The 27,830-nt window shown below is 48.7% G+C and overlaps 1 long non-coding RNA gene across 1 annotated transcript in view; it reads right to left on the reverse strand.

Annotated features, from left to right (window-relative positions):
- The window catches only part of LOC138565999 (uncharacterized), a 132,435-nt gene that overhangs the window by 80,308 nt on the left and 24,297 nt on the right, over positions 1–27,830 (reverse strand). The window contains exons 3-4 of the long non-coding RNA XR_011301773.1: positions 27,255–27,272; positions 23,717–23,737 (exon numbers count right to left, since the gene is read on the reverse strand). This is a non-coding gene — a long non-coding RNA (uncharacterized lncRNA). The remainder of the gene's footprint in view (positions 1–23,716; positions 23,738–27,254; positions 27,273–27,830) is intronic.

Consider the following 27,830-nt stretch of genomic DNA (forward strand, 5'->3'; position numbering starts at 1 on the left):
AGGAAGTCTGAAGGGGGTCTGCACCACACAGGGATGAAGCGGCAGCATCGACAAAGAATAAAAGGTGCGCTCCTTAAAAACAGGAGAGACTCTTCAGGTGGCTATCCGGATCACCACAGCAGCGTGCAGTGATTTCGACCATGAAGGCGACCTCTGGCTGAAAAAGATGAGCTGGTTATCCCCACCAGACTCAAGGGAAGAAGACACCGGACAGCAGGGTTAAGTGGCCTCAGTAGTCGACATGATGCCTGCTGCCACCCTGGGCAGGCCTCAGGTGGCTTTATAGCACCTGATGACAAAGGTGGTCAACACCGGAAGGCTGTCGGCTCCCGCATTGGCATAGGGTGCATTATGACCCGTGCAACATTGCACGAGGGCCCAAAGAAGGAGACTTTACTGCCTTTCAATCAGGCAGTGAAGTCCAGCCTTCTGTGGAACTGTGGGCCAATTCTTTATCAGTCCTCACAGTAGGCAGTGACCTGGCTAAGAAACACAGGCCAGCCCCTTCGGACCCCTTCTTTCTCTCTGTTAACGCTTCTCCAGAGAGCTTGGTGGTGAAGGCCGCTACAGCAAACCTCAAGGTCACTTTGTTTCCGTATTACCCCCCGCATAGGCAGAGCAAGAGATTGATGTGTGGGGCAGGAAGACCTTTGGCTTTTTGAGCCTGGATCTCAGGTGCATCAACGCCTCTTGTGCCAAGGCCACATTCACCTTTGGCCTGTGGTCGGTTATAGCAGAGCCAGCAGAGCACATGCAAGAAGGCTGTCAGGCACTTATTAAGGATGGGAAGCATGCTACCCGCCAGATCATGCAGTCTGGCATGGACACCCCAGACTGTGTCGCTAGGATGATGGCCACAAGCACCATCTTGCAATGTTTCTCTAAGCTGAGGACATGACTGTTCGCTGCTGATGTCCAGGAGAAGTACCTGGACATGCCTCTCGAGGGCATGAACTTGTTCGGCACCAAGTCCAGCAAGTCGCTCAGAAGTTCTAAGCCTCTAAGGCGACAGACAAGTTGCTGGGACTGGCGGTGCAACAGCAACGTGCTGCGAGCTGGGAGGGAGGGGGTTTTCTCCTCTTTACCTCCTACGGCCAGCGGTGTAGAGGTCATGCTTCCTCGGTCAGTCAAGGCCAATACCACCCCTAAAGGGGTGGGGAATGCAGTGCTCCTAGGTGAGGGGCTTCCTCCTTCTCCCTGGCCTCTGCAACACCCGGCACAAATCCTTTGTAAAGAGGACTTCCGTTATACATCCCGCTTAGGGGGCAGAATATCTCTGTTGGGCGAGGAAGGGAGAAGTGCCCCCTTAGATGCCTGGGCATTGCTGGTCGTCCAGCACGGATACTTCCTCCCTTTTTCCCTCCTGACCACCGCCCCTGTCACCAGCCCTGGCCTTCCAGAATCTCCCCTGCTGGAAAAGATTCAGGCAAAAGGTTGCATAGAGGAAGTTCCCCCCTCGGAACAAGGCAGGGGTTGGTACTCAAGTTAGTATCTGGTGCCAAAGGAGGGTGCAGGTCAGAGACCCATCCTGCATCAGTGGCTTCTAAACTTATAATATCTCCTGTTCAGGGTACTCACTCTGGGTTTTCAGCAAGCTTCCAGCAGAAGTGGTGGCACGCCTCAGTAGGGAGGGTGGGCATTCATGTCTTTCCCTACCTACACGGATGCATCGTCCGAACCTGCTTACCAGATCTGCACCTGAGAAATACGCTGCTCCTGTACTGGAATTGCAGTCTATTTCACAGCTTGAGCTTCTCCCTGAACTTCAGGGAGTCTCAGGTTTTGCCATCCCAGTACCTCCCCGTACCTTCGATTTATCGGGGTGGTCTTGGACACTTGCCTGGGTCGGGGTTTCTCGCTCGAGGACTGAGTGGCAAACACCTTCAAGATGGTCCAGGTTTTCCAGCCTCAGACTACTGTTTAAGCCTCAGCTTATTGGCGCCTGCTGGGTTTAGTGGTTTCCTGCATCTTGGTGGTGCCGAAGGCCCATCTGTGCATGAGGCTGCTCCAGTAACTTCTGAGTTCACAATGGTCTCAGGGACAGACTTCAGGCCTCCTTCTGGTCTTGGAAAGAGTGTCTGGAGACTTACAACGGTGGTCCATGAGGGACAACCTCTTAAAGGGGCCTGTTTTCCATCAACCCTAGCCACAGGGACTCTAGAAATGGCTGCGTGCCTAAAAGGCCGGGCTGCTCACCAACAAGATCTGTGGGTGAGGAGAAGATGGTCTCCGTCAGAGTGCCAGGAGCACATGAAGCTGCCGGAGCTGAGGGCGATCAGGCTGGTCCTGGTTGCTTTCCTTCCCTCGGTGAAGGGCAATACAGTCCTGGTCTTGACGGACAATACTGTAGCAATGCATGTTTTCTTTTTTTTTATAACGCACCTCCTAATACCGGAGAACGAGTTTCTAAGCGAGGGCCTGGGATTTGAACCTGTGTTGCTCTGCATTGTCTTTCTTCCAAGACAAGCATGTTGCCCCTGAGCTATCCTCCCGGCCCTGCATTACTTCAATAAGAGGGGTGGTGTGGGCTTGTTGTCTCTGAGCAGAGAATCAATGAGATTGTGGTTTTGGGCTCTGCAGAACGGCGTGTCTCTGACTGCGGCTCACCTGGTGGTGAAGGAGAACACTTGGGTGGTTGCACTGAGCAGGCAGTATTCAACCTCCCACAAGTGGGAGCTCTTCCAGAAAGTTCTGGAGGAGATTGTCTTGCTCTGGGGTACTCCCTTTGTGGAGAACGTTGCTTCCAGTGTAAACAGCAAGGGCAAGTGGTTCTGCTACAGGGAATTTCCCCATCAGGGAGCTCTGCGGGACGCCTTGACAGTCGATTGGCACTTTGACTTGCTCTTTTCAATCCTGCTGATCCTTGGCATTCATCTGGTTCTCAGGAGACTGCGTGTTCAGGACCACAATGATCTTGATCACTCAAGACTCGGCCCGGAGAACATGGTGCCCCGAGGTGCTGGAAATGGCCATCTGCCCAACCTGGCAAATGTAGCAGAGGATGGACCTCCACCCCCCACTACCCATCTTATTTCCACTGCCTCATCCTTTCAAGCAGAGGAGTGTTTCCATCAGCTAGATCCAGTACGGGCACTCAAGTTCTAGTTCTCTCAGACAAGGGACAGCAGGACTTATGAGGAACTTTTTGTTGGGTACGCTGGCGCCCAAGAACCAAAACAGACCCTGTCTCAGTGGATCATTCTCTGCATCTCAGAATGCTATGAAATGGCCGGCAAGGAGGTCCATGAGTGCCCCAGGGCTCACTCCACCAGAGGGTGGGCTGCCACCTTGGTTCTGCAGCATGGAGTGCCTGTTCTGGATGTTTGCCAAGCAGCTACCAGGGCTTCTTTGAACACATTTGCTCAGCATTACTGCTTGGATTCAATGTCTGGTCAGGACACTTATTTTGGCAGGGCTGTTTTCTGCTTTAGGTGATGTACACCAGGTCATTTTACTGTTTTAGGCGTTTATGATAGATGAATCTGTGGGAGGAAGGAGTCCATTAGAAGAACAAATGACTTACCTTTGGTAATATTCTTTCTGATGGACGTTCCCCCATGCATTCCCCCCTGCCTGCTCCTCTTGGGGTAGCTAGTACCCCTTAGTTCTGTGGTTCCTCAGCATCGGAGTGCTAGGGAAAAGGGGACGAACTGAGGTCCCGGGCACGGCACCGCTATATATTCAGGCCCCGACTTCACATCCCATAGTGGCATTGGACGGAGCCATGGTGGAGCCACGCTGTGCCCCCTGGAGTTTCCAAAGAGCAGCTGGCGCTGGGAGATAGATATCACAGATGAGGAATCCATGGAAGGAACATCCATGAGAAAGAACATCACGGAAGGTACATAATTGTTCATTTAGTTGGTTGTATTTAGCATAACACTTCGTAGCGAGGCATGCATTGGCCATGGGTTTATTTGTATATTTATTTTTATGTATTTGCAATTTTCCGTAAATCCATGGGCAAACACGAGCGAACATGACAGAAACAAACAACACAAAAATAAGCACTAAGTCAGCTAGTAAACAAGGACTAAAATACAAATAAAACAGCAGGAAAACAAATAAAATATAATAAAAAAGTTAAAACAATACAATAAGATACGTTTGCACGGTAATAGCACCATGTAACCCCTGTGAGGGGGTAAAATAAATTTAAAAAAAAAAAGAATCAGATCCGGAAAAGAAAAAGGTTAGGGTTCCTTTGCTCTTTAAGAGAAAACATTTTTTACTGGCGCAAGTGGACCACCTGGCAACGGTTGAAACCCACTTAAGGTTTACAGGCACACTGCTCTGCACCTGTAAACCTTAACTGCTTCACCACCGCAGCCCAGGCCTTCATACAGGCACTCCCCTGACAAATGGGAGTGCTGTGATCCCTGCCACCCCACAGGCGGCCCATACATAGCACCAGCGCCCCCAGGCACCCCTAATTTAAAGGGTGGCTCCCCACCACTGGGGAGCGTCCAATGTTTTCAGCCCTCTACGCTGAGTATAATGAAAGGGGGCCACCCTCATGTCAGGTAGCCCCCCAGGACTCCCTGGCCACACCTCGTATACGTGGCCCAGGTGGAGTATAATTGTTTGGGGCTCCCCACGCTGCATCTGATGGCTGGGCTGCACCTTGGCCACTCAGCACAGCCCAAGTAAAGACTTTGGAGCCCACACATTGCTGCTGATGTTACCTGCTGTCTTCCTGCCAGGACCATCTCGAGAGAGTGTGTCACGACCCAGAGAACATTAAGAGAGCAGCAGCAAAGACCTTGAATCAGCCATGGTCAGGTCGTCTCTGAAGTAACGTGCATAGATGTAGTTTTTGTACAGTGCACTTTAAGGACTTTGTATATATTTTTTACAGACTTTTTGTATATTTTAATTGTTGGAAAGGACTCATTTATTTTGTGTTTTTTTAATCTTTAGATAAGCAGCTACTTAGTATTAGTTTAATTTGTTTATAGTGTCTTGGGATTTCCCGTTTTGTAAAAAATCTCTGCTGGTACCGGCAGTGAAAAGTATGGATGAACATGTAACTAAAAGAACCGTACACCTGGCTTCCTGACTCCGCCTTTCCTTTTGAGGGCCAGTTACTTTATCCGTGTGTCTTTTACGTTAGAGGTATTTGGGGTTCCTGCCCTGACTTTCTGACTTTTCCTACCTTCACCACATTCACATCGGGGCACTTCAGGGTAATCTCGATCCCAGGGGAGCAGAGTCTGGAGACAGGTAAGAGCTGGGTCAGGCTCTTCATGGTAATCTCGAACCCAGGGGAGCAGCGTTTGGAGACTGGTAAGGGCTAGGTCAGGCTCTTCAGGGTAATCTGGAACCCAGGGGAGCAGCGTTTGGAGACTGGTGAGAGCTGCGTCAGGCTCTTCAGGGTAATCTGGAACCCAGGGGAGCAGCGTTTGGAGACTGGTAAGAGCTGGGTCAGGCTCTTCAGGGTAATCTGGAACCCATGGGAGCAGCGTTTGGAGACAGGTGAGAGCTGGGCCAGGCTCTTCAGGGTAATCTGGAACCCAGGGGGGCAGCGTTTGGAGACTGGTAAGAGCTGGGTCAGGCTCTTCAGGGTAATATGGAACCCATGGGAGCAGCGTTCGGAGACAGGTAAGAGCTGGATCAGGCTCTTCAGGGTAATCTGGAACCCAGGGGAGCAGCATTTGGAGACAGGTCAGAGCTGGGTCAGGCTCTTCAGAGTCCTCTAGAACCCAGGGGATCAGCGTTTGGAGACTGGTAAAAGCTGGGTTAGGTTCTACAGGGTAATCTAGAACCCAGGGGAGCAGCATTTGGAGACTGGTGAGAGCTGGGTCAGGGTCTTCAGGGTAATCTGGAACCCATCGGAGCAGCCTTTGGAGACAGGTGAGAGCTGGGTCAGGCTCTTCAGGGTAATCTGGAACCCAGGGGAGCGGCGGTTGGAGACTGGTAAGAGCTGGGTCAGGCTCTTCAGGGTAATCTGGAACCCAGGGGTGCAGCATTTGGAGACAGGTAAGAGCTGAGTCAGGCTCTTCAGAGTAATCTAGAACCCAGGGGAGCAGCGTTTGGAGACTGGTAAGAGCTGGGTTATGCTCTACAGGGTAATCTGGAACCCATGGGAGCAGCGTTTGGAGACTGGTAAGAGCTGGGTCAGGCTCTTCAGGGTTATCTGGAACCCATGGGAGCAGCGTTTGGAGACAGGTGAGAGCTGGGTCATGCTCTTCAGGGTAATCTGGAAGCCAGGGGAGCAGCGATTGGAAACTGGTAAGAGCTAGGTCAGGCTCTTCAGGGTAATCTGGAACCCAGGGGAGCAGCGTTTGGAGACAAGTAAGAGCTGGGTCAGGTTCTTCAGAGTAAACTAGAACCCAGGGGAGCAGCGTTTGGAGACTGGTAAGAGCTGGTTTCGGCTCGACTGGGTAATCTAGAAACCAGTGGTGCTGCGTTTGGAGACTGGTGAGAGCTGGGTCAGGCTCTTCATGGTAATCTGGAGCCCAGGGGAGCAGCGTTTGGAGACTGGTAAGAGCTCCGTCAGGCTCTTCAGGGTAATCTGGATCCCGGGGAGCAGCGTTTGGATACTGGTAATAGATGGGTCAGGCTCTTCAGGGTAATCTGGAATCCAGGGGAGCAGCGTTTGGAGACTGGTGAGAGCTGGGTCAGGCTCTTCAGGGTAATCTCAATCCCAGGGGAGCAGCGTTTGGAGACTGGTGAGAGCTGTGTCAGGCTCTTCAGGGTAATCTGGAACCCAGGGGAGCAGCGTTTGGAGACTGGTAAGAGCTGGGTCAGGCTCTTCGGGGTAATCTGGAACCCATGGGAACAGCGTTTGGAGACAGGTGAGAGCTGGGTCAGGCTCTTCAGGGTAATCTGGAACCCAGGGGAGCAGCATTTGGAGACAGGTCAGAGCTGGGTCAGGCTCTTCAGAGTCATCTAGAACCCTGGGGATCAGCATTTGGAGACTGGTAAAAGCTGGGTTAGGCTCTACAGGGTAATCTAGAACCCAGGGGAGCAGCATTTGGAGACTGGTGAGAGCTGAGTCAGGGTCTTCAGGGTAATCTGGAACCCATCGGAGCAGCCTTTGGAAACAGGTGAGAGCTGGGTCATGCTCTTCAGGGTAATCTGGAAGCCAGGGGAGCAGCGATTGGAAACTGGTAACAGCTAGGTCAGGCTCTTCAGGGTAATCTGGAACCCAGGGGAGCAGCGTTTGGAGACAAGTAAGAGCTGGGTCAGGTTCTTCAGAGTAAACTAGAACCCAGGGGAGCAGCGTTTGGAGACTGGTAAGAGCTGGTTTCGGCTCTACAGGGTAATCTAGAACCCAGTGGTGCTGCGTTTGGAGACTGGTGAGAGCTGGGTCAGGCTCTTCATGGTAATCTGGAGCCCAGGGGAGCAGCGTTTGGAGACTGGTAAGAGCTCCATCAGGCTCTTCAGGGTAATCTGGATCCCAGGGGAGCAGCGTTTGGATACTGGTAATAGATGGGTCAGGCTCTTCAGGGTAATCTGGAATCCAGGGGAGCAGCGTTTGGAGACTGGTGAGAGCTGGGTCAGGCTCTTCAGGGTAATCTCGATCCCAGGGGAGCAGCGTTTGGAGACTGGTGAGAGGTGAGTCAGGCTCTTCAGGGTAATCTAGAACCCAGGGGAGCAGGGTTTGGAGACTGGTAACAGCTGGGTCAGGCTCTTCCGGGTAATCTGGAACCCAGGGGAGCAGCGTTTGGGGACAGGTAAGAGCTGGGTCAGGCTCTTCATGGTAATCTCGAACCCAGGGGAGCAGCGTTTGGAGACTGGTAAGGGCTAGGTCAGGCTCTTCAGGGTAATCTGGAACCCAGGGGAGCAGCGTTTGGAGACTGGTAAGAGCTGGGTCATGCTCTTCAGGGTAATCTGGAACCCATGGGAGCAGCGTTTGGAGACAGGTGAGAGCTGGGCCAGGCTCTTCAGGGTAATCTGGAACCCAGGGGGGCAGCGTTTGGAGACTGGTAAGAGCTGGGTCAGGCTCTTCAGGGTAATATGGAACCCATGGGAGCAGCGTTCGGAGACAGGTAAGAGCTGGGTCAGGCTCTTCAGAGTAATCTAGAACCCAGGGGAGCAGCGTTTGGAGACTGGTAAGAGCTGGGTCAGGCTCTTCAGGGTAATCTGGAACCCAGGGGAGCAGCGTTTGGAGACTGGTAAGAGCTGGGTCAGGCTCTTCAGGGTAATCTGGAACCCAGGGGAGCAGCATTTGGAGACAGGTCAGAGCTGGGTCAGGCTCTTCAGAGTCCTCTAGAACCCAGGGGATCAGCGTTTGGAGACTGGTAAAAGCTGGGTTAGGCTCTACAGGGTAATCTAGAACCCAGGGGAGCAGCATTTGGAGACTGGTGAGAGCTGGGTCAGGGTCTTCAGGGTAATCTGGAACCCATCGGAGCAGCCTTTGGAGACAGGTGAGAGCTGGGTCAGGCTCTTCAGGGTAATCTGGAACCCAGGGGAGCGGCGGTTGGAGACTGGTAAGAGCTGGGTCAGGCTCTTCAGGGTAATCTGGAACCCAGGGGTGCAGCGTTTGGAGACAGGTAAGAGCTGAGTCAGGCTCTTCAGAGTAATCTAGAACCCAGGGGAGCAGCGTTTGGAGACTGGTAAGAGCTGGGTTATGCTCTACAGGGTAATCTGGAACCCATGGGAGCAGCGTTTGGAGACTGGTAAGAGCTGGGTCAGGCTCTTCAGGGTTATCTGGAACCCATGGGAGCAGCGTTTGGAGACAGGTGAGAGCTGGGTCATGCTCTTCAGGGTAATCTGGAAGCCAGGGGAGCAGCGATTGGAAACTGGTAAGACCTAGGTCAGGCTCTTCAGGGTAATCTGGAACCCAGGGGAGCAGCGTTTGGAGACAAGTAAGAGCTGGGTCAGGTTCTTCAGAGTAAACTAGAACCCAGGGGAGCAGCGTTTGGAGACTGGTAAGAGCTGGTTTCGGCTCTACAGGGTAATCTAGAACCCAGTGGTGCTGCGTTTGGAGACTGGTGAGAGCTGGGTCAGGCTCTTCACGGTAATCTGGAGCCCAGGGGAGCAGCGTTTGGAGACTGGTAAGAGCTCTGTCAGGCTCTTCAGGGTAATCTGGATCCCAGGGGAGCAGCGTTTGGATACTGGTAATAGATGGGTCAGGCTCTTCAGGGTAATCTGGAATCCAGGGGAGCAGAGTTTGGAGACTGGTGAGAGCTGGGTCAGGCTCTTCAGGGTAATCTCGATCCCAGGGGAGCAGCGTTTGGAGACTGGTGAGAGCTGGGTCAGGCTCTTCAGGGTAATCTGGAACCCAGGGGAGCAGCGTTTGGAGACTGGTAAGAGCTGGGTCAGGCTCTTCGGGGTAATCTGGAACCCATGGGAGCAGCGTTTGGAGACAGGTGAGAGCTGGGTCAGGCTCTTCAGGGTAATCTGGAACCCAGGGGAGCAGCATTTGGAGACAGGTCAGAGCTGGGTCAGGCTCTTCAGAGTCATCTAGAACCCAGGGGATCAGCATTTGGAGACTGGTAAAAGCTGGGTTAGGCTCTACAGGGTAATCTAGAACCCAGGGGAGCAGCATTTGGAGACTGGTGAGAGCTGGGTCAGGGTCTTCAGGGTAATCTGGAACCCATCGGAGCAGCCTTTGGAGACAGGTGAGAGCTGGGTCATGCTCTTCAGGGTAATCTGGAAGCCAGGGGAGCAGCGATTGGAAACTGGTAACAGCTAGGTCAGGCTCTTCAGGGTAATCTGGAACCCAGGGGAGCAGCGTTTGGAGACAAGTAAGAGCTGGGTCAGGTTCTTCAGAGTAAACTAGAACCCAGGGGAGCAGCGTTTGGAGACTGGTAAGAGCTGGTTTCGGCTCTATAGGGTAATCTAGAACCCAGTGGTGCTGCGTTTGGAGACTGGTGAGAGCTGGGTCAGGCTCTTCATGGTAATCTGGAGCCCAGGGGAGCAGCGTTTGGAGACTGGTAAGAGCTCCATCAGGCTCTTCAGGGTAATCTGGATCCCAGGGGAGCAGCGTTTGGATACTGGTAATAGATGGGTCAGGCTCTTCAGGGTAATCTGGAATCCAGGGGAGCAGCGTTTGGAGACTGGTGAGAGCTGGGTCAGGCTCTTCAGGGTAATCTCGATCCCAGGGGAGCAGCGTTTGGAGACTGGTGAGAGGTGAGTCAGGCTCTTCAGGGTAATCTAGAACCCAGGGGAGCAGGGTTTGGAGACTGGTAACAGCTGGGTCAGGCTCTTCATGGTAATCTGGAACCCAGGGGAGCAGCGTTTGGAGACTGGTAAGAGCTCCGTCAGGCTCTTCAGGGTAATCTGGAATCCAGGGGAGCAGCGTTTGGAGACTGGTGAGAGCTGGGTCAGGCTCTTCAGGGTAATCTCGATCCCAGGGGAGCAGCGTTTGGAGACTGGTGAGAGGTGAGTCAGGCTCTTCAGGGTAATCTAGAACCCAGGGGAGCAGCGTTTGGAGACTGGAAACAGCTGGGTCAGGCTCTTCAGGGTAATCTGGAACCCAGGGGAGCAGCGTTTGGAGACTGGTAAGAGCTGGGTCAGGCTCTTCAGGGTAATCTAGAACTCAGGGGAGCAGCATTTGGAGACTGGTAAGAGCTGGGTCAGGCTCTTCAGGGTAATCTAGAACCAAGGGGAGCAGCATTTGGAGACAGGTAAGAGCTGGGTCAGGCTCTTCAGGGTAATCTGGAACCGAGGGGCGCAGCGTTTGGAGACTGGTAAGAGCTGGGTCAGCCTCTTCAGGGTAATCTGGAACCCAGGGGAGCAGCGTTTGGATACTGGTAATAGATGGGTCAGGCTCTTCAGGGTAATCTGGAATCCAGGGGAGCAGCGTTTGGAGACTGGTGAGAGCTGGGTCAGGCTCTTCAGGGTAATCTCGATCCCAGGGGAGCAGCATTTGGAGACTGGTGAGAGGTGAGTCAGGCTCTTCAGGGTAATCTAGAACCCAGGGGAGCAGGGTTTGGAGACTGGTAACAGCTGGGTCAGGCTCTTCATGGTAATCTGGAACCCAGGGGAGCAGCGTTTGGAGACTGGTAAGAGCTCCGTCAGGCTCTTCAGGGTAATCTGGAATCCAGGGGAGCAGCGTTTGGAGACTGGTGAGAGCTGGGTCAGGCTCTTCAGGGTAATCTCGATCCCAGGGGAGCAGCGTTTGGAGACTGGTGAGAGGTGAGTCAGGCTCTTCAGGGTAATCTAGAACCCAGGGGAGCAGCGTTTGGAGACTGGAAACAGCTGGGTCAGGCTCTTCAGGGTAATCTGGAACCCAGGGGAGCAGCGTTTGGAGACTGGTAAGAGCTGGGTCAGGCTCTTCAGGGTAATCTAGAACTCAGGGGAGCAGCATTTGGAGACTGGTAAGAGCTGGGTCAGGCTCTTCAGGGTAATCTAGAACCCAGGGGAGCAGCATTTGGAGACAGGTAAGAGCTGGGTCAGGCTCTTCAGGGTAATCTGGAACCGAGGGGCGCAGCGTTTGGAGACTGGTAAGAGCTGGGTCAGCCTCTTCAGGGTAATCTGGAACCCAGGGGAGCAGCGTTTGGAGACTGGTGAGAGCTGGGTCAGGCTCTTCAGGGTAATCTGGAACCCAGGGGAGCAGCGTGTGGAGACTGGTTAGAGCTGGGTCAGGCTCATCAGGGTAATCTAGAACACAGGGGAACAGCGTTTGGAGACTAGTAAGAGGTGGGGTAGGATATGAGTTAAGGCATAAGATGAATATTATGTTCCTGCCTACACCTGCCTCACAATAAGGTGCGTAATACGATCAACCCGCTACATCCACATCTCGTGCTTGTACAATTCCACTCTCCCTCATATATGACAAACTCTATGCTCGTAGTAGATTGCTTCATCAAACACATTCAGGAACTGCCTGGTAACTGGCGTCCCATGTGACCATTTTTCCGGTTCTCAGGTAAGGCAGAGCCATGTTTTGTCATGATGCCTACCCCCAGGCATCCGGACCAAGCCCATCAGCCCCGGTAGCAGGCATCTAGACATTTAGTAAAGCCTCAGCAGCCCCAGCTGGGGGCTATCTGGGTTCAGTCCTGGCACCTTAAACGCCAGGCTCATAGTAGGAATCAGTCCTGGCGCCTAAGGCACCAGGCTCATAGTCATTACTTACCTAAGGCAGACCTTGCTGCAAATGACTCCAATCCAACATGAAGCCTGAAAGGGACTTTTTTTCTACAGGGACTATTTTTTTACTCGGGTGTGGTGCTAGGGATTTCTTACCTGGGACTACTTTTGAGGCTATTTACACCACGCCCGACCAGCAACACACGCTTCGCGTTATTCTGCATCCAGCAGCGTAACACTCACCGTGCCTGCAGCCTGCATCCAGTCTTCTGCCACGCCCGCCTCGAATCCGGAGCTCCTAAAAAAAGAGGAAAGAAAGGGACAAGGTTAGAAAACAAACTTATTTCTATTCCACACCTGATTCTGGATCCATCTCGTCTCTGGACCTGTAAAGAACATCATTTCTGCACGCGCCGCACCTCCAGCTGCAGCGCCGCGCTATACTCACCGGTCTTCACTGCATCCTTCGGGTCAGCGCTGCCTCCATCATTTCTTCGCCGAACTTCGTCACTTAGGAGACAAAAGAAAACCACAAGGTGAGCCGAGGGAACCAACAAATATAATTCTTACCACCAAAGACTTACCTGATTTACCACCGGAGGCATCCTTTTGTGACTCTCCATATTTTCACGTGCCGCATCTGTAAAGAGAGACAAAACAACACGTTTTCCTCGTGCAACATTTACCGGACAGCGCCAGGTAATACAGACTCTTACCTGAGCGCCACCAGCTGCCACAAGAGCATCTTTTCACGAGCCAGCTGCAAGACAAGAAAGGAAGGGGGGAACAAGAGTGAACATCGGACAAATTGAACTCTAGGAACTTAATACTTACTGGTCCTCACCAGAAACCTCAGAGTCAATACTCTCCGGAACTCTCCCGAGCCTTCAAACCAGTGAAGTGACTGGAATCGATGCACCCCTGCAAATCCACACAGGATGGAGAGCTCATCTTTCAAGAATATAAGGTGAGATTGCTGTGAGGGCATTTAGGAGGTAATTAGTTGGGGAGGACTGTGGGGGTGCCATCACTTGAATCCAAAACTGGCTAAATCCATCTCTCCACTTGCAGGAGAATATTCTACGGGTTAAGCAGACAAGATTAGGAAGGCAGATCCAGTCAGTCATCGCTGCACTACGCATCACGTGGGTGGAGACTGCAGCTATCCGGGTCCGACCGACGCCCCTGTGGGAGCCAGGTGGGCGTAACAGAACACGAAGCCTATCTACAAATCCCCACCCGGGCGTTATGGAAACCTCAGAAACCGACCAACTAGCCCTATTGTTAGGGGAACTTAGGGCAGAAGTGCACTCCGCGCGCCAAGAGACTAATGCCCTCAGGAGAGAACTGATTGTGTCAAAGGAGCGCACTGATGATCTTGCTAGACAATTACTACAAAACCAAGCTGGGCAAACACCATTACCTGGACTCGGGGGGAATCCAACTCCTGTTTCATCGAGCAATCCTGTGCAAGTGGTTCTACCAGGGAGCATTCCTTTAGCTCCACCCGAACGTTTTGCTGGGGACCCAAAAAAGTTTGCCGTGTTTATGAACCAATGCCGCTTGCACTTTTTATGCAGATCTGGAGCTTTTCCGAACGACCAAACCAAAGTAGCCTTTGTACTATCATATCTTAGTGGCAGCGCAGCGGATTGGTCAATTCCATTAGTTAACCAGGATGACCCTCTTCTTCGGGATTTTCAAGGTTTTCAATTGAGCATGGAAAGACTATTTGCCAGACATTCACAGGGACAGTCCCTGGATAACAAACTTTTATCATTACGACAAGGTAACCAGGATCTTCTAACCTATATCGCCACTTTCAATAGGTTAGTGGTGGAAACCGGATTGCCAGAGGTAAAACGAATTACATTATTTCATCGTGGAGTTCGGGTTGAACTCCAAGACGTTTTGGCCCAAGTTGTGAACCCACCTCAGAATTGTACAGAATATATAGACTTAGTGGTCCAGTTAGACCACCGACTTCAGAATAGAAAGGCTGATCGAGCTAAGTTCGAGAATCGGGTATTGGTTAAACCCAATGTTACCCTCAAAGGAACAGATGTATCAGAAATGATGCAGATCGGGGTGGTAAAGGGACCCATAACTCAAAAGGAAAGAGAAAGAAGACGGCAGATGCAATTGTGTCTGTACTGTGGGGCCTCTGGACATTTTCTACGGGATTGCCCTATAAAAACATCTAAAAAAGTAGTCGGAGTTGCTGATAAAAATCAAACAGAGCATGATTCAGGAAACGACCACGCCCGACAAGCGTAGAGGTCCGCTTGCCGAGCTTGAAGAAGGATACTCAGACCTCACACTTCATCATACCAATGGTCCTTATAGATCCAAGGCAGCCATCACGTATGCACGCAGTAAGGGCATACATTGATAGCGGGGCCATAGGAAACTATGTGGACCACGAGTTGGCTTCTAGGATGAATCTATCTCTCTGCAAAAAGAACACTTCGGATGTCATCACCACATTCAATGGAACTGAAATTGCCTCTGGGCCTGTAACTCATTCCACCGCAGAGATGACACTATTGGGTCAGGATGGGCATCGAGAGACTATTGTGTTTGATTTAATCAAAGCCCCACAGTTCCAAATAATACTGGGGATACCTTGGTTGGAAACACATAATCCTTGTATTGATTGGCGAGAGAAGAGAATAACCTTCCCGGATTGTGCACATACTTGTTACCCAAAAAAACCCTTGAACCAAGGCCTGGCCACAGTCGCTACTCCAGTCGTACAGTTACCTCAGGAATATCAAGAATTCCAGGATGTTTTCCAAAAGGAACAGGCAAACACCTTACCACCTCACAGATCATATGATTGTCAAATCGATTTCATACCCGGTGCAAAACCTCCATGTAGTAGGATCTACGTCCTTACGGAACCCGAAAACCTTCACCTACGACAATACTTGGACCAATACCTTTCTAATGGCTTCATTCGTCCATCTAAGTCCCCTGCATCTTCAGCTTTGTTCTTAGTGCCTAAAAAAGAAGGTGACCTCAGAATGTGCATAGTCTACCGCGCATTAAATCAGATCACGGTTAAGAACCGATATCCATTGCCTCGAATTACTAGACCAAGTAAAGGACGCTTGAATCTACACTAAATTAGATCTCCGAGGGGCATATCATCTGGTACATGTAAAGAAAGGTGACGAATGGAAAACTGCTTTTCGCACTAAGTACGGTTTATTCGAATACCAGGTGCTGCCCTTCAGGTTGTGCAATGCACCAGCAGCCTTCCAGTATTTTATGAACGATGTCCTTCGTGAACTCATTGACGTCTGTGTTGTTGTATACATAGACGATATTCTAGTGTACTCCTCTTCAGAATCAGACCATGTGAAGCATGTTGGTGCAGTCCTTGAGAAGCTACGCCAGCACAAGTTATATGCAAAATTGGAAAAATGCGTTTTTCATGCTACAGAAGTTGAATTCCTTGGATTTATCCTGACTCCAAAAGGAGTCCGAATGGACTCTCGAAAGGTGGACGCAATCCTCAAGTGGCCATTACCCAGTTCAGTTAAAGGGGTACAAAGCATGCTCGGATTTGCTAATTTCTACCGCAGATTCATTCTGGATTTCTCACATATTGTACACCCTATCACAGCACTTTTGCGAAAAAACAAATGCTTCTTGTGGACCGAAGAAGCTGAAAAGACCTTCCAAGAGTTGAAAGCGAAATTCACGTCTGCACCTGTCTTAAAGCATCCACGCCTCGAACTTCCATACATAGTTGAAACTGATGCATCCAGTTCAGCCATGGGAGCTGTCCTGTCCCAGAAGGATCCTGAAACCGGTCAACTTCACACAGTAGCATTTTGGTTGAGAAAGTTCTCGGCACCCGAGTTAAACTATGCGGTTACCGTTAAAGAATTATTAGCCATCAAATCCGCCTTCAAGGTTTGGCGGCATTATCTTCTCGGTGCCAGGCATACCATTACGGTAATCACCGATCACTGGAACTTGCAGTATTTAAAAACAGCCAAGGCCTAATCGTCGCGTCAACTTCGATGGGCATTGTTCTTTGCCGAGTTCGATTTCGTGATCACTTATCGACCAGGTTGTAAAAATGGCAAGGCAGATGCCTTATCCCGAATAGGGATGGGAGAAACATATGCGAACCCGGAACCAGTGCCTATAATTTCAGAACAAAGAATTCTTGGCATAACCACTCTACAGACACTAGAGGATATTCAAGTAAAGATCCAACAACTCTTCGATCCAACAGCCCTGCAGGACTGGGTGAAGAAAGGCCCGGACTACTCAGTCATCAATGACCTGCCTTATTATCAAGGGCGACTATTTCTACCACACAAGGAACTACAAGAACTAGTCATCTCCAATTATCATGACACCCTGATGGAAGGACACCCAGGTATCACAAAAACTGAAGCTAAAATTAAGAGACAATTCTGGTGGCCCACCTGGCGAATAGACGTAAAGTCATTTGTAATGTCTTGTGGCATTTGCACCCAAAACAAAAGTGAGAAGAAAAAAACAGCTGGCCTCTTACAACCTTTGGATATTCCACCTACACCATGGCACACCTTATCGTTAGACTTTATTACAGATCTACCTCCATGTCATGGATTTAACACCATTCTAGTTATTGTGGATCTTTTTTCCAAGATGGCCCACTTTATTCCTCTAAAGGGATTAGCTTCTGCTTCAATTCTGGCCCAGGAGTTCCTCGAAAACATTGTTCGAATACACAGATTTCCTTCCGTATTGGTCTCTGACCGAGGTAGTCAATTCATTTCACATTTTTGGAAGAAATGTTGTCAACTGGCGCAAATCGACGTGAGGTTATCAACCAGTCACCATCCCCAGACCAATGGTCAGACGGAGAGGACCAACCAGATCCTTGGACAGTACCTACGTTGCATGCTACACCAGACCGAAAGTAATTGGAAAGATATTTTATGGATTTCCGAGTATGCATACAATAACTCTGTACATTCAGGAACCGGACAAAGCCCCTTTTATACCATATATGGACATCACCCTCGACCCTTAGAACTAGATTCGCCTCAGCATTTAGAAATGTCTACAGTTAGTCATTTGCATTCTACTATTACACAAGCCTTTAAAGAGGCAACAGAACATTTGAAACAAGCAAAAGAGTAATATAAGAAAAATGCTGATCAACGTAGAAGTGAAACTCCACAATACCAGACTGGGGATCAAGTTTGGCTGGCTACAAAACACATACCTCTGAAGGGAACTCGGACTTTTAACCCTAGATATTTGGGACCTTACACTATTAAGGCCATTATCAACCCGGTAGCCGTCAAATTGGAATTACCCTCTAATATGCGCATTTATCCTGTCTTTCATGTTTCACTTTTAAAACCAGTTCAACCAGGAACAAGATTAACCAAACCACCCGACCCCATCTTGATAGATGGAGAACCTGAATTCGAGGTAAAAAAATATCCTGGACTCCAAGATGGTTAAATCAAAACTTTTTTATTTAATCGATTGGAAGGGCTACGGACCACAAGAAAGGTCATGGGAACCTATTGACCACGTCCATGCACCTCGGTTGGTGAAAAGATTCCATCGGAACTTCCCAGACAAACCAGGGCCCAGGGGAAGAAGAACTTTAGGAGGGGCCTTGGGGGGGGAATGCTGTCATGATGCCTACCCCCAGGCATCCGGACCAAGCCCATCAGCCCCAGGAGCAGGCATCTAGACATTTAGTAAAACCTCAGCAGCCCCGGCTAGGGGCTATCTGGGTTCAGTCCTGGCGCCTTATGTGCCAGGCTCATAGTAGGAATCAGTCCTGGAGCCTAAGGCTCCAGGCTCATAGTCATTACTTACCTCAGGCAGACCATGCTGCAAATGGCTCCAATCCACATGAAGCCTGAAAGGGACTATTTTTCTACAGGGACTATTTTTTTACTCGGGTGTGGTTCTAGGGACTTCTTACCGGGGACTACTTTTGAGGCTATTTAAACCACGCCCGACCAGCAACACACGCTTCGCGTTATTCTGCATCCAGCAGCGTAAGGCTCACCGTGCCTGCAGCCTGCATCCAGTCTTCTGCCACGCCCACCTCGAATCCGGAGCTCCTAAAACAAAGAGGAAAGAAAGGGACAAGGTTAGAAAACAAACTTATTTCTATTCCACACCTGATTCTGGATCCATCTTGTCTCCGGACCTGTAAAGAACATCATTTCTGCACGCGCCGCACCTCCAGCTGCAGCGCCGCGCCATACTCAGCAGTCTTCACAGCATCCTTTGGGTCGGCGCTGCCTCCATCATTTCTTCGCCGAACTTCGTCACTTAGGAGACAAAAGAAAACCACAAGGTGAGCCGAGGGAACCAACAAATATAATTCTTACCACCATAGACTTACCTGATTTACCACCGGAGGCATCCTTTTGTGACTCTCCATATTTTCACGTGCCGCATCTGTAAAGAGAGACAAAACAACACGTTTTCCTCGTGCAACATTTACCGGACAGCGCCGGGTAATACAGACTCTTACCTGAGCGCCACCAGCTGCCACAAGAGCATCTTTTCATGAGCCATCTGCAAGACAAGAAAGGAAGGGGGAACAAGAGTGAACATCGGACAAATTGAACTCTATGAACTTAATACTTACTGGTCCTCACCAGGAACCTCAGAGTCAATACTCTCCGGAACTCTCCCGAGCCTTCAAACCAGTGAAGTAACTGGAATCAACGCGCCCCTGCAAATCCACACAGGATGGAGAGCTCATCTTTCAAGAATATAAGGTGAGATTGCTGTGAGGGCATTTCGGAGGTGATTAGTTGGGGAGGACTGTGGGGGTGCCATCACTTGAATCCACAACTGGCTAAATCCATCTCTCCACTTGCAGGAGAATATTTCTACGGGTTAAGCAGACAAGATTAGGAAGGCAGATCCAGTCAGTCATCGCTGCACTACGCATCACGTGGGTGGAGACTGCAGTTGTCCGGGTCCGACCGACGCCCATGTGGCAGCCAGGTGGCCGTAGCATGTTTGTATCTGTGACCTTTCACTAGCTACGTCGCTAGTTATGGTTACACTCTAAACAGGGCTTTGTTTTACAGGCAGCGTGTCTAATGATTTACCCTGTAAATCGTGTGTTCCAGCGGCACAGCTGCATTTTATATTCAGCACCCTAGACTAAAACGCTGATCTGTTTGGGATGAGTGGTACCCATGTGGCTCATTTAGGAAAACTCAAAATATTGATTCTCTATGATCAGAAATAGAAACTGAGATAGTGAGATTACTGAAATTAATTGATTGTGCAGAAGTGGTTTTTCCAGTCCCACTATGAACAACTGTATATAATGTTCTTATTACAGGCTAGTTGTGACATCGCTACTGACCTGTAATAAGAAAATGACATCACTAGTGCTCTGTAGTCAGTTATTACTCTTCAGTTGTGATGTCACAATGCCAGCTGCTTGATCCAGCACGGAGCTCACATACGGCACTTAATCAAAGCTGTTAAAAGGATTACTAAAATAGCGTTCTGTAAAACTTTAAAGCCATTGTCTGATAAGGACCTGTGTATGGTAGCAGACGTATTTGTACACTGTATGAGAAACCTGAGGGTGTTCTCACTTCCACTCCCTTGGGATCTTCTGCACAGGTAGCCAGGGAAATGCCATTGCTCTTTGATCCAGACCCTGGGGGTGGAGAAGCGAGGAAGGATCATCTGGGTGGAGGGTTCCTGGGGACTGGGAGAGAGACATACTCAGGAAAGACACAATATTTCCCAATTTTCTTTCCATAAGGAACCATCTATTGCAAGGACAGTAATGGGATATTGTTCTCCATGTGCCATTGATCGAGAAAAGGGTATGAGATACTATCAGTCTAGACGTACGAGGGAAAGGGCAAAAAGGGCTAAATATGGGGACCCCTTAGGCAAGACACGTTACCCTCCTTTTCCTATAGATGACAAACCTGACCCTACCCCCACCTTTATGGGCTATTGTAGGTCCGTTCCCATCACTTTCCCTCATATGACATTTAACAGTACTGGGACGAGGAAGAGGCGACTGAGAGCAATGAACACCAGTGTGCTGAAACACCATTTTGGTACTGAGACGAAGAAGAGGGCCTCAAGGAGTACCTATGCAAAGACTGGGCATGTCCCACTAATAAGCCTAACTATAGTCAGTCAATTAAGAGAAAGGACTCACATCTGCAACCCTTTTATACAGAACGGGTGTAAAGGAAAGGAGAGAGAGGCGAGGCGCTGATGGGAGCCATGCTGAGCCATTCTGGAGCCCGAGATGCACACTGTTTGGATTCTATTATTTGAAGTCTTGGGGAAGGGTACCCTGTGACTCGGCAACCTGTTTGTGTTGTCTTGGGAATGGAGCCTCAAGACCTCTTTTGTTTGGATTCTATTATTTGAAGTCGTGGGGAAGGGAACCCTGAGACTTAGCAACCTTTTGTGATTTTTGATCACAGGGACTCAAGACCTCTTTTGTTTGGATTCTATTATTTGCAGTCTTGAGGAAGGAAACCCTGAGAGTGGGTGACCTTTTTGTGTTGTTTTCGGAACAGAGTCTCAAGACTTCTTTTGTTTGGATTGTATTATTTGAAGTCTTAGCGAAGGGCCCCCAGAGACTGGGCAACCTTTTTGTGTTGTCTTGGGAACGGAGCTTCAAGGGGGAAGAGAAACCCCAGGATTGACTCTGAACTATATTGTCTTGAAATGGATAAAGGTAAACCTTAAGACGCTCTTTTTTATGGAACTTTCTTATCTCAAGACCTCTTTGGTTTGGATTACATTATTTGAAACTTGGGGTCGGGGACCCCTACATTTGACCTTGAATTATATTGCCTTGAAATGTATAAAGGTAAAACCTTAAAACTTTCTTTTTTATGAAACTTTCTTTTGCTGAGAGAAGGTTGTGAGATGGATAAAGCTCAGAACCTTAATACAGTTTCTTAGTGAAGTATGAGGCATCAGACTTCAGGATCCTGTTGTTATATCCTTTATTCAGGAAAGTGTTATATAGGCCCTTGGTATTCAGCCATCCTCCTCGGCCTCCCCAACAGTCTCTCACTGACATCAGTTCCATCAATTCCAGAACCTACGTACACCCTACATTTTAGGGAACACCCATCCACACCCTTCACACATACACACAGAGGACACAGACTTCGACACAGCACACTTCCTCAAAATTTTACATAATCCCATAACATGATTCGCAAATCTCCCTGCAATTCTCCCCTTCCTTATGGATTACCTGTTTCCACCAACCACTCCTCTCATCCTCATATCACACCCCCACCTTAGTCCATTATCCTCCCTCCTGTCTTGTTCATCCTCTCCTCACTCACCAACTCAGAGCTTTCATGCTCTTTCATGCTCTTCCATTCGCGCCACTCTTCTCATGTTCCACGTCCTCCCACCTTCCATCATAACCGCAATATGAAAGACTTTCATCACTCAAAAGGGTTTGGACCACTTCAACGGACCATCTCTTAAAGGTGCTGGTAACTTGGCTCTCACCACATCTCCAATCCCCACACAGCTCACTCTGACAGTCTTTCTTCTGTCATAGTTCCTTTTGCTTACTACTTGTCTTTCTTCAATACACTTCCTCGCTTGTAAAATACTGTCTCATGTCCACCTTGCTCTTTTCATCCACGGGGGACATAACTTACAACTCACCCGTCTCCCTCTGCTCAACTCGAAGGGCGAACACCAGTATAGCAATACAGTGAAAAACAATGTGCTTTAGCCCTACTCCTCACAACATACTCCCAATCTACACCATTCACCCATGCCCACCGTCGTCGCCAAGTGACATATGAGGCATCAGACTTCAGGATTGTGTTGTTACAAGACGCTATTCAGGAAAGTCTTATATAGGTCGGTTAGTATTCAGTCAACCTCCTCGGCCTCCCCAACCGTCTCTCACTGACATCAGCTCCTTCCATTCCAGAAACTACATACACTCTCCATTCGACGGAATACCCATACACACACACACACACACACACACACTGCAAGCCCTCTACCCTTTGACTTTGACATCCTCGCACATTTGTTTGTTTAGTTGTGAGGGCAAGATTAGGTTTTGAATACAGACAGACTATTAAATTGAACTCTGACTCAGACTTTCTTTAGTTGTGTTCCATTAGGGAAATTCCACCTTAGCACAGGGCAACTTAGGCCTTCAACCATCCTGACATTTAAGTTGATAAATATATTATTTGTTTGAACTTGAAGTCTGTTGTCTGTGTCCTACTTCATGATGCCTTCATCACTGCTACAGTTCAACACACGAGAGCCAGAATCTGCATGCTATTGCTTTTTTAAATGCATTTAATTAAAATGCTTAAACTATTTTTCTGCAACACATTAGAAACTGCACATTATTTGTTTATTACTACAAACAGGTTGAATTTTGAGTCTATGTATCAGCAGCTGGAAAATCTCTAAGAATACATAAAGTGAGGACACTTATTAAAGGTGATACCAGTGGACCTCAGTCTTATTTTGGTGGTAATTCAGCGGTAAATCTGCGGAATGATTGCCAACATCGGTTACCATTATATAACACCTGGATTCTGTGGATTTTCCACAGGATTCCAAGTATGGAATGGCCATGTTATTGAGTTTTTATTTAAATGAACATGCAGTAATCATCTGTCAAGAGCATAACCAGAAACTCAAGGTGCGCCATTAACGCAGGGATATAAGAGGCACAGACGCATGTGAAAGAAAGTAGACGCCCAATGGACCATAGGAGGCCCTTATGGAGCCATAAAGACCTTTCCCATCCCTTCATCAATCTCTGGTGTTGTTCTGTAAAGGCTGGGACTCCTTGGCAGCCAAAGACATACCATCTCAAATAAAATATCATTTGCTTTTCTCTGTTAAAGTACTCAAATTCCAAAGACGTACTTTCTCCTGGTGGAAGGATTCTTTACACCTGGTGAAAGCTCCTAGAAGCACTGGACTTTGCAGAGGTGTGCTAGTGAAAAGCAAGACACTTGAAAATAATGTCCACATTGGAACCTTGAACTAGTTTCCAGTCCAAGAGAAAATCAAAATCAATTGAACATCAAGAGTATTTAAAGTGAGTACTTACTAATCGGGTCTTTAGCTACAATTACAAGGGAACAGAAACAGGTGAGGCTTCCTCTGTATCATGTGTACACAGTGCCACTCTTCTTGCTTTAAGCAGACTTAAATAGCAGCAGCGCAGGCTACACACAGCTGCAAAATAGTGTCTAGCTAAGGCAGTGTTTCGAATGTAATTCCTACTTCAGAGACTTAAAGATAATGGGCCCATCACAAGTTGGGCGGAGCAGTAAAAATACGGCGGTGATGCTATTACTATGAGTTGGGTGGAAAGTCAGCAGATTCACCCCCAGCTCAGAGCTGGAGGTAAATATGCTGACTTCCCAACCATTTTCGGTGCAATTACTGCAGCAATTGCACCAAAAATGCCCCATTGGGTGCAATGGACCCAATATAAATGGGGGCTTACCGCTCCACCACAACTCAGGATCTGGCGCTAATAGCTCGGGCCTGGTTGTGGTAACACTATCTGCATTGGACGATATCCCATCGGATATACTGCAGGAATACTGCCCAACTTGTGATGTCCCCCAATGTCCTCATCGTAGCCTTCAACTTTCACTGGTTTCCAGTCCAAGAGCAAATCAAAACTTAGTAAATAGCACAAGTATTTAAAGTGAGTACTTACGAGCATCATGCTTGCCACCAGCTGCAATAAAAAGGGAACAGAAACAGGTGAGTCTTCCTCTGTATCATTTGTCTGCAGTGCTACTCATCTCCATTTAAGCAGACTTAAATAGCAGCAGCTCATTTATATTTTAGAACTTTGGAGCCCACACATTGCTGCTGATGTTACCTGCTGTCTCCCTTGCTTCTTCCTGCCAGGACCATCTCGAGAGAGTGTGTCACGACCCAGAGAACATTAAGAGAGCAGCAGCAGCAAAGACCTTGAATCAGCCATGGTCAGATCGTCTCTGAAGTAACGTGCATAGATGTAGTTTTTGTACAGTGCACTTTAAGGACTTTTATATTTTTTACAGACTTTTTGTATATTTTTATTGTTGGAAAGGACTCATTTATTTTGTGTTGTTTTAATGTTTAGATACGCAGCTATTTAGTATTAGTTTAATTTGTTTATATTGTCTTGGGATTTCCCGTTTTGTAATAAATCTCTGCTGGTTCCGGAAGTGAAAAGTCTGAATGAACATGTGACTAAAATAACTGTACACCTGCCTTCCTGTGTCTGCCTTTCCTTTTGTGGGCCAGTTACTTCTTCTGTGTGTCTTTTCCCTTAGGGGCATTTGGGGATCCTGCCTGACTTTCTGACTTTTCCTACCTTCACCACATTCGCAGCAGGGCTCTTCAGGGTAATCTAGAACCCAGGGGAGCAGCGTTTGGAGACTGGTAAAAGCTGGGTCAGGCTCTTCAGGGTAATCTAGAACTCAGGGGAGCAGCATTTGAAAACTGGTGAGAGCTGGTTCAGGCTCTTCAGGGTAATCTGGAACTCTCGGGGAGCAGGGTTTGGAGACAGGTAAGAGCTGGGTGAGGTGCTTCAGGGTAATCTAGAACCCAGGGGAGCAGCATTTGGAGAAAGTGAGAGCTGGGTCAGGCTCATTAGGGTATTCTAGAACCCAGGGGAGCAGCGTGTGGAGACTGGTGAGAGCTGCATCAGGCTCTTCAGGGTAATCTAGAACCCAGCGGAGCAGTGTTTGGAGACTGGTGAGAGCTGGGTCAGGCTCTACAGGGTAATCTAGAACCCAGGGGAGCAGCATGTGGAAACTAGTAAGAGCTGGGTCAGGCTCTTCAGGGTAATCTAGAACCCAGGGGAGCAGCGTGTGGAGACTGGTGAGAGTTGTGTCAGGCTCTTCAGGGTAATCTGGATCCCAGGGGAGCAGTGTTTGGAGACTGGTAAGAGCTGGGTCAGGCTCTTCAGGGTAATCTAGAACCCATGGGAGCAGCGTTTAGAGACTGGTGAGAGCTGGGTCAGGCGATTAGGGTAATCTGGAACCCAGGGGAGCAGCATTTGGAGACTGGTGAGAGCTGGGTCAGGCTGTTTAGGGTAATCTAGAACCCAGGGGAGCAGCATTTGGAGACTAGTAAGAGGTGGGGCAGGATATGAGTAAAGGCATAAGATGTATATTGTGTGCCTGCCAACACCTGTCTCACAATAAGGTGAGTAAAAGATCACCCCGCTACATCCACATCTCATGCTTGTACAATTCTGCTCTCCCTCCACAAACTCTCTGATCGTAGTAGATTGCTTCATCAAACACATTCAGGAACTGCCTGGTAACTGGTGTCCCATGTGACCATTTCTCCAGTTCTCAGGCCAGACAGAGCCATGTCTCTAGCTACGTCGCTAGTTATGGTTACGCTCTAAACAGGTTTTTGTGTTACAGCCAACCTGTCTAATGATTTACCATGTAAATTGTGTGTTCCAGCGGCACAGCTGCATTTTATATTCAGCAGCCTAGGCTGAAACGCTGCCCTGTTTGGGATGAGTGGTACCCATGTGGCTCATTCAGGAAAACTCAAAATATTGATTCTCTGTGACCAGAAATAGTCTGAGACAGTGAGATGTACTGAAATGCATGGCTTGTGCAGTAGTGGTTTTTCCAATCCCACTTTGAACAACTGTAAATAAAGTTCTTATTACAGGCTAGTTGTGACATCACTACTGACCGGTAATAAGAAAATGACATCACCAGTGCTCTGTAATCAGTTATTACTCTTCAGTTGTGGTGTCACAATGCCAGCTGCTTGAGACAGCACGGAGCGGAATTCCAGCTCACATAAAACATTTAATCAGAGCAGTTACAAGGATTACTAAAATCGCGTTCTGTGACAGTTTACAGCCATTGTCTGATAAGGACCTGTTTATGGTAGCCTGTGCATTTGTGTACTGATTGAGAATCCTGAGGGTGTTCTCACTTCCACTCCCTTGGGATCTTCTGCACAGGTGGCCAGGGAAATGCCATCACTCTTGGATCCAGACCCTGGGGGTGGAGAAGCAAGGAAGGATCATCTCGTTGGAGGGTCCTTAGGGACTGGGAGAGAGACATACTCAGGCAAGACACAGTATTTCCCATTGTCTTTCCAAAAAGAACCCTCTATTCCAAGGACAGTAATGGGATATTGTTCTCCATGTGCCATTGATGGAGAAAAGGGTATGAGATACTATCAGTCTAGACGTAAGAGGGAAAGGGCAAAAAGGGGGTAAATATGGGGACCCCTTAGGCAAGACAGGTTACCCTCCTTTTCCTATAGATGATAAACCTGACCCTTTCCCCACCTTTATGGGCTATTGTAGGTCCGTTCCCCTCACTTTCCCTCATTTGACATTTAACAGTACTGGGACGAGGAAGAGGCGACTGAGAGTAATGCACACCAGCGTGCTGAAACGCCACTTTCGAGCTGAGACAAGGAAGAGGGCCTCAGGGAGTACCTATGCAAAGACTGGGCATGTCCCACTAATAAGCCTAACTATGGTCAGTCAATTAAAACAAAGGACTCACATCTGCAACCCATTTATACAGAATGGGTCTATACAAGGGGGGTAAACTGCAAGGAAAGGAGAGAAAGGCGAAGCGCTGATGGGAGCCGTGCTGAGTCGTTCTGCAGCCCGAGATGCACACTGTTTGGAGTCTATTATTTGAAGTCCTGGGGAAGGGAACCCTGAGACTGGGTGACCTTTTTGTGCTGTTTTGGGGCTGAGCCTCAAGACCCTTCTTGTGTTTGGATTCTATTATTTGAAGTCTTGGGGAAGGAAACCCTGTGACTGGGCAACCTTTTTGTGTTGTCTTGGGAACGGAGTCTCAAGACCTCTTTTGTTTGGATTCCATTATTAGAAGTGTTGGGGAAGGGTACCCTGTGACTGGGCAACCTTTTTGTGTTGTCTTGGGAACGGAGCTTCAAGACCTTTTTTGTTTGGATTATATTATTTGAAACTTGGGGAAGAGAGACACCAGGACTGACTCTGAACTATATTGTCTTGAAATTGATAAAGGTAAACCTTGAGACTCTCCTTTTTTATGGAACTGTCTTATCTCAAGACCTCTTTGGTCTACACTGTTGAAAGCTCCTAGAAGGACTGGACTTTGCAGAGGTGTGCTAGTGAAAAGCAAGAGACTTGAAAATAAGTCCTCATCGGAAACTTGAGCTGGTTTCCAGTACAAGAGCAAATAAAAATTCATTAAACATTAAGGTTATTTAAAGTGAGTACTTACGATGACCCTGGCTGCCACCTGCATTTAAAAGGGAATAGAAACAGATGAGGCTTCTTCTGTATCTTTTGTACACAGTGCTACCCATCGTCGTTTAAGCAGACTTAAATACCAGCAGCTCATTTATGTTTTGAAACGTAAGCTGCGTTAACAGACTGCAGGCTACACACAGCTGTAAAATAGTGTCTAACTAAGGCAATGTTTCCAATGTAATTCCTACATCAGAGACTTAAAGATAATGGGCCTATCACAAGTTGGGAGGAACAGTAAAAATATGGTGGTAATGCTATTACTGCCGCATTACGGCTCCGCACAACTATGAGTTGAGTGGAATGTCAGCAGATTCACCCCCAGCTCAGAGCTGGAGATAAATACGCTGACTTCCCGCCCATTTTCTGCGCAATTACGGCAGCGATTGCACCAAAAATGCCCCAATGGACCCATTATAAATGGGGCTTAGCAACCCACCACAACTCAGGATCCAGCGCTAATAGAGCCGGGCCCAGTTGTGGTAACACTATCTGCGTTGGGCGATATCCCGGCAGAATACTGACCAACTTGTGATGACCCCCAATGTCT

Source organism: Ambystoma mexicanum, chromosome 1p, assembly GCF_040938575.1.
Source record: "Ambystoma mexicanum isolate Mex_15411 chromosome 1p, UKY_AmexF1_1, whole genome shotgun sequence".
Taxonomy (NCBI): domain Eukaryota; kingdom Metazoa; phylum Chordata; class Amphibia; order Caudata; family Ambystomatidae; genus Ambystoma; species Ambystoma mexicanum.